The sequence below is a fragment of the Coregonus clupeaformis genome, chromosome 11, assembly GCF_020615455.1.
Source record: "Coregonus clupeaformis isolate EN_2021a chromosome 11, ASM2061545v1, whole genome shotgun sequence".
NCBI lineage: Eukaryota > Metazoa > Chordata > Actinopteri > Salmoniformes > Salmonidae > Coregonus > Coregonus clupeaformis.
This window is the reverse complement of record NC_059202.1, coordinates 29,428,967-29,441,113: the sequence shown is the minus strand read 5'-3', so window position 1 is coordinate 29,441,113 and position 12,147 is coordinate 29,428,967. Positions and strand designations below refer to the sequence as shown.

Below are 12,147 nucleotides of genomic sequence, written 5' to 3'. Positions count from 1 at the left end.
AAAACTTGATTGTAGTCTGCTTTGTTCTTTCACATCACACCCAACTATAATATGGTCCAGAATTTCCAAATGGAAGACTCTGTTCTCAGTGACTACAGTCTCCAGTAACCCAACCTGCCAGCCATCTCTCTGCTACCTTAAGGCCATATAGCCTAGCCAAGCAGAGTAGTACACATCAACAGGTGGAGGAGGTGTGTCCTCCACATCAATGAGAGCTGAGTCTAAAGCTTACTATAAGCTCTACGCAGACGCAAGATTCTGAGTGTTTTTCTTCACAAAAGGGGCGGCTCCTTGTAATACGCTCCGGCATTCAACATACTTTTTTACTACCTGAAAATTGAGACACTCCGTATCATTCCTTACGCAACCATGGGGGTAGTGTTGTGGCTTGGTTACTTGATCGAATTTATTGGCTATATAGGCAATTCATCAAAGTAGCCTATTTTGCATTGATAACCAAATATAATCTCAGCGACTATTCAAATAGTAAACCAAACAACAAGAATCCAACCAAAATGTATTTTGTTTAGAAGTAATAACTAGTGAATTACAGGCTATTGTGAAATGGTAGAACCTGCTCTAGCCAACTAGCTAGCCATGTACTTATTTTCTCCGTGACCAAAACATGATGACGCTCTATTTTTAGCTGAAATGGGAATGAATACACAAGCAGCATATCAAACTGGGATAATGTTTTAGGTTACACTGGCAAGTATATGAATATTTGCCAGGTCATATGTAATTTTTTTTGTTGATCAATCTGATTATTTCACATGGAGATGTGGGAAGCTAAAAAGGCTAGCCAGCTTGCTTTTAGCCAGGCTAAAGCCAGCTAGCCAGGCTGCCAGCTAGCTACTACTAGCAAGGTAAGGCAAGTCTTCCTATCGCCCCCTTGTGAATGGGAGTGGGACCGGCAAAGATACCGTGTAGCTCAGTTGGTAGAGCATGGTGCTTGCAACGCCTGGGTTGTGGGTTCGTTTCCCATGGGGGGCCAGTATGAAAAAAATTTATGCACTCACTAACTGTAAGTCGCTTTGGATAAGAGCGTCTGCTACATGACTAAAATGTAAAATATCATGTCCCAAAAGGTGTCCACTACTCCAGAAATCCCACTCCACCCACGTGCACTCACGCATGTAGATCAAGAGTGAAGCTTGTAGTAACACAACACAGCATAGTAGCAGGGAGGGAGGGAGCTGCAGACAGACACTAGCTACCCTCCTCTTTTGTGTTGCCGTGGGCCATTCATGTAGAAAATGGCTGCTGCAGTCAGAGCAGAGAGATAACATTGCTCATCTGTCACTGTAAAACAAATACTTTTCTGACAGATTATTCACTCCACCAGCCATGCCCTTACAAAAAAAGATAGCAGTTTTGAAACTGCAGTAAAAGTGCAGTAACTGCAGTCGACTGTGGTATTTTAGATGCAGTAATTGCAGAATACCTGCAGTAAACTGCAGTTTAACTGTAGTTATACTGCATGGTAACTGCAGTCACTGCAAAATTACTGCAGTATTTGCAGCATACTATTTGACACAGTATTTGCAGTATACTGCAGTTATACTGCAGTCTAACTACAGTTATACGACAGTGTACTGCAGTTATACTGCACTCTGACTGCAATCTTTTTTCATAAGGGTGCAGACAGCGCTATATGTTAAAGATGCATACTGTACGAAGGCTCTAGGCCAATTTGGTTCTGCACATTCAGGTGCAAACAGGATGAGCCATAATCTCTTGCAGGATTAGCCATAATCTCTTGCAGGTGCTCTATTCCCCAGCTGTATGTTATAGTTAGTACAGCAGTGCTAGCCTATATGGTGAGAGAGCCTTCAATACTGTATTCCCAATATTGTGCCTGTCCTCCTCTAACCGCTTGTCATCAGCCAGAGAGAACAGTTTACTGGCATTCAGCACTGCAGGATGTCCAAAGTAGATAGTCCTGTCCACATAGGCCCACTCCACGTCACTCCCTTAATGAACAACCACTATACTGAGCTAGCTAGCCGCTACAAAGGCTACAATTGGTAGCTCCGAACCATGAAAACAGGTTTCACATTAGGCCTATGTTTCCAGTGTTTGAAGAGTACTGTAAGTGGACACGTTGCGTGTCTTTGCAGCGCTGAACCACTTTTTTTATACTCTTTGTATTTGGGAATTGTTTGTGCGTGTAATGAGTGAATATGCTATGCATCCCCCCCCACATAATATTTGTATTTTGCATGTCTTCAGTGTGTCTTTCTTTATGAAGAAGATCCTGTCACTGAAGGAGAGAGTTGGGTTGTTTAGACTAGTCAGTCAGTACCCCTGTATCTGACTCTGAATGTCCCCCAGCCATTATCCACTGCTGCATGTGATAAAGTGGCTATGATGTGGAACTGTGGGAAAACAACGGAGGGCAGGCAGACATCTCTATTAGTGCAGTGCTTTGGACAGGCCAACAGATAACCTATAAATAAGGGCAGTCCTGACAGGAAACATACCCATCCTCTAATCTTATCTCCTTCCTCTCAGGCTGAGGCTCTTGCTATGCGTGGCTGGCTGTCAAACTGGACCATGTGCTGGGTAACGCCGTGTCATGAACCCGATATATAAATCTAACGGAACGACAGGTAGTCCTGCGTTTACACTGTGTCCCTAAATATAGCAGACCTGTTGGAGGAACTACACCTAGCTAGCTAGCTAGCTAGCTAGCTAGCTAGCTAGCTACTACTAGCAAGGGAAGGCGACTTCCTATCGCCCCCTTGTGAATGGGAGTGGGACCGGCGAGGATATCATGTTACCAAAAGGTGTCCACTACTCAAAAAATCCCACTCCACCCACGTGTGCTCACGCATGTAGATCAACAGCTCCAAAATGCAGGTGTTTCAGCCTAGCTCAGTGCTTTCTGTGGTGGTGGGGCAAGCCAGCAGAAAATAGGAGCGTTGCGCCATGATTGCCTCAGTGTTTTGTCACTCATGGGGACACTACGTAACCGCCAAGTCTAAGTCCTTAGTAAGGGTAGACATAGAAAATTCTAGCCCTTTGGGTCCTGCCATAGAGTTACGTTAGAAGTGCCCTTCCAAGAAGGCTCAAGGTAATTGGCCACAGATAAAATGACGTCAAATCACGTTATATGTACAGTAGCTTTGTTTGGACTGATCATGTCAACGTCTTACTTTCAAAATCTTAGCTAGCAGTCATCATCATGAATCAAATCGACAATCTACTGGCAAATCCTTTTTAATCCTTGTCATATGAAGATAAATAATTAAGATAAATATAGATAAAACGTATCGGTGCTCATCGGCCATTGGACATAAACAAGTTGGAAATCGCAAATTGAACAATGAGTGGTTTGAAAAGAATCGGTGACAGTGGCTAACTGCAAGTATTGCAAAGCAATCACTAGCCTGCTATTCAGTGGAGCGTCTGTGTGGTCCCAAATCTGGGATTAAGGGGCTCTTTTCCAAGTTTAAAAGGATAAACATTCAACATTGGCCATGCTGTCAATGAAGCATGATTTGTGCCACGCTCAAAACAACTGTTAACTCGGAACTGCGAAAACTTGACTTCCAGTGAGTTCAAGACAACTGGGAAATCGGGAATAAACAAGCTCTGACTGGGAAAATACGTTTTGAATGGTCATCCAACTTGGAATTGTAAATCCAGCCTCTTTCTCTTTCTTTGATGACAAAATTTGCCCATGGAAGGACCGCCGCGCCACATTCCTGTTCAAGTGAGCACAGCACAACAACGTGAGTCCAAAAATGTATTGTATGCTGCTGCATAAATGATGTAAAATGCCAGGGAAATATGTATACTGTAGCTAAGAAAGTAATACTAAGTGTATGTTGTGTAGTAAGCTGTTAGTAGCCCATGTGCCTCACTCTAATAATTTGGTCTATTTTCACCTCTTAATTTCGCCTACTGTTCTGACTTGGTGGTGCACATGTAGCCTATAACCTGTTTTAGAGAAATGTAATCGTCGAATATTGTAAGAGCTTTCATTGTCTGCTTATGTCCCCCCTTTATTTATCCTACGGTTCTGACTTGGTGTACAGGGAGAACACTGTAAGAACGGCCCATGTTCTGAATTCTGTCGCTGTACATTTCAAAAGTGCTGAACAAATAGTCATATTGACTACGTCCGTCCTAGCTCGCTCATTGTCTTAATCGAAATTACGGATTGCCTCTTATCCGCTTGTCATCCCCTTATGCCATAGTTTGTACATCTCAATTGTCAGTAGAAACCACATTTGTTTAAGCAAATCAGCCATATCAGCTATGTGTTTTGAAAAGGCAGTAAATGAGGCTGAATGAACTGTTTCGCTGCCAGACAAGGCTCCTCCTGGTGTAACAGTGTTAAGGTGTTGGGACTGCTTTTGGGACTCTGCTGTTGGGACAGCGTTATGTAGGCTCTAACAGTTTGTGGGCACCGTTTGTCACAGTTATAGTGCAATTAATGTATTGTTTAGTGTTGTGTAGTGGCTATGCTGGCATTCATCCCACATGTTTCTTATTTTGCCCCACCAAGATTTACATGCTGAAATCGCCACTGGATAGGGAAGATATACAAAACCTTGCAGAGAGCATATCCAACTTACCATCTCTTAGAAAAAAATATAAACTATTGTAACCAAGACTTAAAAAGAACTGATGTTGGCACAAGATGGAGGGAAAATTGGAGCATAACTAACAAAATTACAGTTAACGAAAGTTCACGCGTAATGTAGTATAAACTAATGTATATAATTTATTATACAATAGACAAAATTCACATTCTACAGCACACAGTCAAGGATTTTTATTGTATTTAATCATCTACCTGCAGTGAAGCCGCGCAACATTTACATTACATTCAGTCATCTAGCAGACACTCCCATCCAGAGCGACCCACAGGAGTAACCAGGGTCAAGCGCCCCGCCCAAGGGCGCATCCACAGATCTCCCACCAAGTCAAACTGGGGACCTGAACCAGCGACCTCTCGGCCACAGGCCCAAGCTCCCAACAGCCAGGCCACAAACCATCCAAGATCCCCCCACAGTTCCCCTCGAGAGCTGCCCCTCAACCATCCAAGACCCCCCCCCCCAATATATATACACTGCTCAAAAAAATAAAGGGAACACTTAAATAACACAATGTAACTCCAAGTCAATCACACTTCTGTGAAATCAAACTGTTCACTTAGGAAGCAACACTGATTGACAATAAATGTCACATGCTGTTGTGCAAATGGAATAGACAACAGGTGGAACTTATAGGCAATTAGCAAGACACCCCCAATAAAGAAGTGGTTCTTCAAGTGGTGACCACAGACCACTTCTCAGTTCCTATGCTTCCTGGTTGATGTTTTGGTCACTTTTGAATGCTGGCGGTGCTTTCACTCTAGTGGTAGCATGAGACAGAGTCTACAACCCACACAAGTGGCTCAGGTAGTGCAGCTCATCCAGGATAGCACATCAATGCGAGCTGTGGCAAGAAGGTACGCTACCAGGAGACAGGCCAGTACATTAGGAGACGTGGAGGAGGCCGTAGGAGGGCAACAACCCAGCAGCATGACCGCTACATCCACCTTTGTGCAAGGAGGAGCAGGAGGAGCACTGCCAGAGCCCTGCAAAATGACCTCCAGCAGGCCACAAATGTGCATGTGTCTGCTCAAACGGTCAGAAACAGACTCCATGAGGGTGGTATGAGGGCCCGACGTCCACAGGTGGGGGTTGTGCTTACAGCCCAACACCGTGCAGGACGTTTGGCATTTGCCAGAGAACACCAAGATTGGCAAATTCGCCACTGGCGCCCTGTGCTCTTCACAGATGAAAGCAGGTTCACACTGAGCACGTGACAGACGTGACAGAGTCTGGAGACGCCGTGGAGAACGTTCTGCTGCCTGCAACATCCTCCAGCATGACCGGTTTGGTGGTGGGTCAGTCATGGTGTGGGGTGGCATTTCTTTGGGGGGCCACACAGCCCTCCATGTGCTCGCCAGAGGTAGCCTGACTGCCATTAGGTACCGAGATGAGATTCTCAGACCCCTTGTGAGACCATATGCTGGTGCGGTTGGCCCTGGGTTCCTCCTAATGCAAGACAATTCTAGACCTCATGTGGCTGGAGTGTGTCAGCAGTTCCTGCAAGAGGAAGGCATTGATGCTATGGACTGGCTCGCCCATTCCCCAGACCTGAATCCAATTGAGCACATCTGGGACATCATGTCTCGCTCCATCCACCAACGGCACGTTGCACCACAGACTGTCCAGGAGTTGGCGGATGCTTTAGTCCAGGTCTGGGAGGAGATCCCTAAGGAGACCATCCGCCACCTCATCAGGAGCATGCCCAGGCGTTGTAGGGAGGTCATACAGGCACGTGGAGGCCACACACACTACTGAGCATCATTTTGACTTGTTTTAAGGACATTACATCAAAGTTGGATCAGCCTGTAGTGTGGTTTTCAACTTTAATTTTGAGGGTGACTCCAAATCCAGACCTCCATGGGTTGATACATTTGATTTCCATTGATAATTTTTGTGTGATTGTGTTGTCAGCACATTCAACTATGTAAAGAAAAAAGTATTTAATAAGATTATTTCATTCATTCAGATCTAGGATGTGTTGTTTAAGTGTTCCCTTTATTTTTTTGAGCAGTGTATATATATATATATATATATATATATATATATATATGATATTCGCAATGTCACTCACACACACTAGATTGAATGGGTATTTACACAGTATTGACAAAAAATCAAGTGCATTTGATCTAAATATGGGTATACGAGGACATCTAGTGGCACTGGGTTTTTCATCCTCGGTCACTACCTATCATAAATGTGTATCCCCTTCACAAGAGTGATGTTGGGTGAGTCTCTTTCCTATGCAAAAAAAACACAACTAGAGATTTTATGCACTAGCATGCAATGCAATGAGATATATTTGACGCAGGTATTTACTTTGCAACATGTATTATCATTGACTAGAACAAAATATAATTGAATGGGCTATGCATCTGTGTACCGGCGTTTTTGTACCACTCTACTAGCTAGCTAGATGGGGCAGTCCAGTCCCAGAGAGGCAAATCAGTCGTCCAACCTGGGGATAGGGGCGAAAGACTAATCGAACCATCTAGTAGCTGGTTCCCTCCAAATTTTCCCTCAGGATAGCTGGTTTATCTGGTAAATCAAATTATTAGAGGTCTTGGGGCCGAAACGATCTCAACCTAGGGCTCTTCGCTTGCCGCTACTGAGGGAATCCTGGTTGGTTTATTTCCTCCGCTTAGTAATAAGCTTACATTTTGTGGGTTGTCTGATCTGAGGTCGTAGTCAAAGTGATGGAGTGTGGCCGGGCGCCCGGGCTCACCTTCTCAATTCGGTTCAGGTCGGCATTCGGAACTCCGTGGCCCAAACCTAACCCTGAGCACTACCCCGAGAACCGCATGCGTAGCGCCGGCAGCGCGGAAAGACAGAGTCAACCGGCAGCCACGCCCAACCATGCAGGGAACGTGGATGCCTCCCGCCGAGGTGGGAAGGGAAAGGAAGGGCGCACAGGGGAGGGGAGAGCGAGCCGAGGCCCCCTCTCCCTCCCACCGAGCCCTACTGGTCTGCACTTAGGGGGACGAAGGCCGAACAGAGGCGGCCTGCGACTCCCCCAGCCGTGGAAACCCGGGGGTTCACATTGATGGCAAAGCGACCCTCAGACAGGCATAGCCCCAGGAGGAACCTGGGGCCGCAAGGTGCGTTCGAAGTGTTGATGATCAATGTGTCCTGCAGTTCACATTAGTTCTCGCAGCTAGTTGCGTTCGTCATTGACGCACGAGCTGAGTGATCCACCGCTAAGAGTTGTACTCTTTTGTTTTTAAACAGAAGCTAGTGGCTAGGCGGGGTTAGGGAGGTTGCCCAGTTTACGGAGTAAAAAGGTTTGAGGTTGAAACGACAGTGTCCGGCGTGCCGCCGAGGCAACTGGAGGGGAGACATTAAACTCCTGCCTACTCTGGGGGCACAGAGCGGTTGGCTAGTGACCCGGAGCCATGTGAGGGTCCAGGGCGAGAACCAATTGCTGGATGTGGGAGACCGAGGCGGGAAGACCCAGTTCACTGGCAACCCCCGATCCCCCTCTGACGTGGCTGACGCACCAGCCCACAGGTGCACCGTGCAGCCATGCCTAATGGGGAAAGGTGGGGGGAGAGCAGGTTGGGCACAACCCAGGCAACATGGAGATGTGAGGAACCGAGCTCGGGCGAGAGCCAAAGCCACCCTCCCAGGCCCAGAACCCCGCGCCAAGGGAAGCGAGAGGCGGGGTGTGTGAGCCCCCTACCCAGCCCACAGCAGAGTTTTGTTTTTGGAGTGCAGCCCTGTGCCGGCGGCTGGCAACCCAGAAAGGATCCTTCCGCAGGTTGACCTACGGAAACCTTGTTACGACTTTTACTTCCTATAGATAGTCAAGTTTGATCGTCTTTTCAGCGCCCCCTCGATTTAGCTCGAGGGAGCAAGTGAAGAACTTGATCACTTGTGGGGTTGATATGATCCACAATTCAATGCAAACTGTAGTCACGTGTCATAATCTGGTGGGCGCGAAGTGTCACATTTAATCAACACAGCTGCATTTTCGGCATGTCAGAAAAAATTATGATGCTAGCTTGCTAAAAATACATATATATATGACATTGATTTTAGCATTGGCAACGTAACTTGCTTCATAAACATATTTTTGGGAGTTCTGAAATGTATAGGAATATATGACCAAACTATAAAACTAGCTAGCCAGCTATGAGTTAGCTTGCTAGGTAAATGAATAGCTTTGGGTTGGTTGTTTTAAGCTCAACTTCAAGATTTCCACCAAGGACGTTGCCTCTCCGATCATCACTCTCCCTCGCTTGGGCAAGGGACATTTAAGGTACACTCGGATGTGACGATGTAAAACGTCATTCAAGGGCTGAGGGTTTAGGGCCAAGGGCTGTCTACTTTGAATTTGGACTGCAGCCCCGGTCACGGATTAGAAGGTTCCAGTAGTTAGTTAATACTTGGCTTGTGAAAGTATTCACCCCCCTTGGCATTTTTCCTATTTTGTTGCCTTACAACCTGGAATTAAAATTAATTTTTTGGGGGTTTGTATCATTTGATTTACACAACATGCCTACCACTTTGAAGATGCAAAATTATTGTGAAACAAACTTGAGCGTGCATAACTATTCACCCCCCCAAAGTCAATACTTTGTAGAGCCACCTTTTGCAGCAATTACAGCTGCAAGTCTCTTGGGGTATGTCTCTATAAGCTTGGCACATCTAGACACTGTGATTTTTACCCATTCTTCAAGGCAAAACTGCTCCAGCTCCTTCAAGTTGAATGGGTTCCGCTGGTGTACAGCAATCTTTAAGTCATACCACAGATTCTCAATTGGATTGAGGTCTGGACTTTGACTAGGCCATTCCAAGACATTTAATGTTTCCCCTTAAACCACTCGAGTGTTGCTTTAGCAGTATGCTTAGGGTCATTGTCCTGCTGGAAGGTGAACGTCCGTCCCAGTCTCAAATCTCAAATCTGTATTTAGCGCCATCCATCATTCCTTCAATTCTGACCAGTTTCCCAGTCCCTGCCAATGAAAAACATCCCCACAGCATGATGCTGCAACCACCATGCTTCACTGTGGGGATGGTGTTCTCGGGGTGATGAGAGGTGTTGGGTTTGCGCCAGATATAGCGTTTTCCTTGAAGGCCAAAAAGCTCAATTTTAGTCTCATCTGACCAGAGTACCTTCTTCCATATGTTTGGGGAGCCTCCCACATGGCTTTGGCGAAACAATGGCTTTTTTCTGGCCACTCTTCCGTAAAGCCCAGCTCTGTGGAGTGTACTGCTTAAAGTGGTCCTATGGACAGATAATCCAATCTCCGCTATGGAGCTTTGCAGCTCCTTCAGGGTTATTTTCGGTCTCTTTGTTGCCTCTCTGATTAATGCCCTCCTTGCCTGGGCAGTGAGTTTTGGTGGGCGGCCCTCTCTTGGCAGGTTTGTTGTGGTGCCATATTCTTTCCATTTTTTAATAATGGATTTAATGGTAATACGTGGGATGTTCAAAGTTTCGGATATGTTTTTTATAACCCAACCCTGATCTGTACTTCTCCACAACTTTGTCCCTGACCTGTTTGGAGAGCTCCTTGGTCTTCATGGTGCCGCTTGCTTAGTGGTGTTGCAGACTCTGGGGCCTTTCAGATCAGGTGTATGCAGTTGAAGTCGGAAGTTTACATACACCTTAGCCAAATAAATGTAAACTCAGTTTTTCACAATTCCTGACATTTAATCCTAGTAAAAATTCCCTGTCATAGGTCAGTTCGGATCACCACTTTATTTTAAGAATGTGAAATGTCCGAATAATAGTAGAGAGTGATTTATTTCAGCTTTTAGTTCTTTCTTCACATTCCCAGTGGGTCAGAAGTTTACATACACTCAATTAGTATTTGGTAGCATTGCCTTTAAATTGTTTAACTTGGGTCAAATGTTTCGGGTAGCCTTCGACAAGCGTCCCACAATAAGTTGGGTGAATTTTGGCCTATTCCTCCTGACAGAGCAGGTGTAACGGAGTCAGGTTTGTAGGCCTCCTTGCTCGCACACACTTTTTCAGTTCTGCCCACACATTTTCTATAGGATTGAGGTCAGGGCTTTGTGATGGCCACTCCAATACCTTGACTTTGTTGTCCTTAAGCCATTTTGCCACAACTTTGGAAGTATGCTTGGTGTCATTGTCCATTTGGAAGACCATTTGCGACCAAGTTTTAACTTCCTGACTGATGTCTTGAGATGTTGCTTCAATATATCCACATAATTTTCCTTCCTCATGATGCCATCTATTTTGTGAAGTGCACCAGTCCCTCCTGCAGCAAAGCACCCCCACAGCATGATGCTGCCACCGTGCTTCACGGTTGGGATAGTGTTCTTTGGCTTGCAAGTACCCCCTATTTCCTCCAAACATAACGATGGTCATTATGGCCAAACAGTTCTATTTTTGTTTCATCAGACCAGAGGACATTTCTCCAAAAAGTAAGATCTTTGTCCCCATGTGCAGTTGCAAACCGTAGTTTGGCTTTTTTATGGCAGTTTTGGAGCAGTGGCTTCTCCTTGCTGAGCGGCCTTTCAGGTTATGTCGATATAGGACTCGTTTTACTGAGGATATAGATACTTTTGTACCTGTTTCCTCCAGCATCTTCACAAGGTCCTTTGCTGTTGTTGTGGGATTCATTTGCACTTTACGCGCCAAAGTACGTTCATCTCTAGGAGACAGAACACGTCTTCTTCCTGAGCGGTATGACGGCTGCGTGGTCCCATGGTGTTTATACTTGCATACTATTGTTTGTACAGATGAACGTGGTACCTTCAGGCGTTTGGAAATTGCTCCCAAGGATGAACCAGACTTGTGGAGGTCTACACATTTTTTTTCTTGGCTGATTTCTTTTGATTTTCCCATGATGTCAAGCAAAGAGGCACTGAGTTTGAAGGTATGCCTTGAAATACATCCACAGGTACACACCTCCAATTGACTCATATTATGTCAATTATCCTATCAGAAGCTTCTAAAGCCATGACATCATTTTCTGGAATTTTCCAAGCTGTTTAAAGGCACAGTCAACTTAGTGTATGTAAACTTCTGACCCACTGGAATTGTGATATAGTGAATTATAAGTGAAATATTCTGTCTGTAAACAATTGTTGGAAAAATTGCTTGTGTCATGTACAAAGTAGATGTCCTAACCGACTTGCCAAAACTATAGTTTGTTAACAAGAAATTTGTGGAGTGGTTGAAAAACGCGTTTTAATGACTCCAACCTAAGTGTATGTAAACTTCCGACTTCAACTGTATATACTGAGATCATGTGATCGGGGGGCCAGTATGAAAAAAATATATATATGTATGCACTCACTTAACTGTAAGTCGCTCTGGATAAGAGCGTCTGCTAAATGACTAAAATGTAAAATGTAATGTGACACTTAGATTGAACACAGGTGGACTTTATTTAACTAATTATGTGACTTCTGAAGGTAATTGGATGCACCAGATCTTATTTAGGGGCTTCATAGCAAAGGGGGTGAATACATTTGCATGCACCACTTTTCCGTTATTTATTTTTTAGAATTTTTTGAAACAAGTTATTTTTTTCATTTCACTTCACCAATTTGGACTATTTTG

General features: G+C 45.0%; 1 protein-coding gene and 1 non-coding gene across 6 annotated transcripts in view; one reads left to right on the top strand and one right to left on the bottom strand.

Annotated features, from left to right (window-relative positions):
• LOC121576747 (A-kinase anchor protein 13) overlaps positions 1 to 12,147 on the top strand; it is a 167,643-nt gene that overhangs the window by 63,188 nt on the left and 92,308 nt on the right. The gene's annotated exons all lie outside the window — the stretch shown is intronic.
• LOC121577494 lies at positions 7,663 to 7,816 on the bottom strand. The gene has a single exon (XR_006002644.1). It is a non-coding gene; the product is annotated as a 5.8S ribosomal RNA (ribosomal RNA).